We start from the raw sequence: 1,051 nt of genomic DNA, 5'->3' as shown, positions 1-1,051 counted from the left end.
CCCTAAAATCAAATTTTTAGTAGATGAAATATGTGAATTTAAAGTTGTGAAACTCATAAAATATGTGGTTAAAATTAATTGTTGATTTTGATTTAGATTAAAATCTAGATTTTAATCGATACCAAACGGGGGCTTAATATAATTATAAAAATTTTAAAAATCTAACGCTGACAATTAAGCCCCAAATTTTGAATAAAAATAACAAAATCTCAAATTTCAACCTGCAATACAAATTACAAATAAAGTTTGGCAAACGGAATTATAATGCAATAGTAAAGGGGTATGTTTGTTTGTATGACTATTTTCTCACTGCAAGTATTTCAAATAAAATTGATTAATTGAATATACATTTGAATGATTTATGTACAAAATTGGAAAATGTTGACTGCAAAAGATAATGTAACAAAACAATGAAAATGATGATCAAATACAAACGAGCTTCTATTTTTATATTAATTTATAAGAAATTAACTTAAAAATAAGAAGTATCTATATGAACAATAACAAAGAATTATTATATTCATATTACATTCAGCAAACATTTAAAAATATTATTATCATGAAATTAAAACAAAATAATATAATAACAACCTAGGTACTCTATAGTATATGTTTTGAAGATAACAGAGAAAGAAAGAAACCTATAAGGTTGTAACAATGGAAGTGAAATCAAACCAATCTGCATTGAATCTTTAAAATTTTAATTCAAATGGAGATAATTCATATCTTGTTGGGTTGAAAAAATAATGGTGGGTGATTGTTGGACATGGAATTTGAAGAGACAGAGATATTTTGTTTGGTTAAGAAAAAATGAATGTTTGGAAGATAAAATGTTAACTTAATTATAAATAGGGAAAGTAAAGTTTGTGATAAATAAACTTAAGTGATAAGTTTCTTGCCATTAAAAGATTTTTGTATTTTCAATTTTTATTAATTTCTTATATTTGCATACGATAATTCTATTTTACAGAATTTCAAAAATATAATCTTCATTTTTCTTCAACCAACCAATTAGCTTTACATAATTTGAGATCCTTACCAAAGCGGGACC

This window comes from Olea europaea, unplaced genomic scaffold (genome assembly GCF_002742605.1).
Source record: "Olea europaea var. sylvestris unplaced genomic scaffold, O_europaea_v1 scaffold3641, whole genome shotgun sequence".
Classification (NCBI taxonomy): Eukaryota; Viridiplantae; Streptophyta; class Magnoliopsida; order Lamiales; family Oleaceae; genus Olea; species Olea europaea.
Note: the sequence above shows the minus strand (reverse complement) of the source record.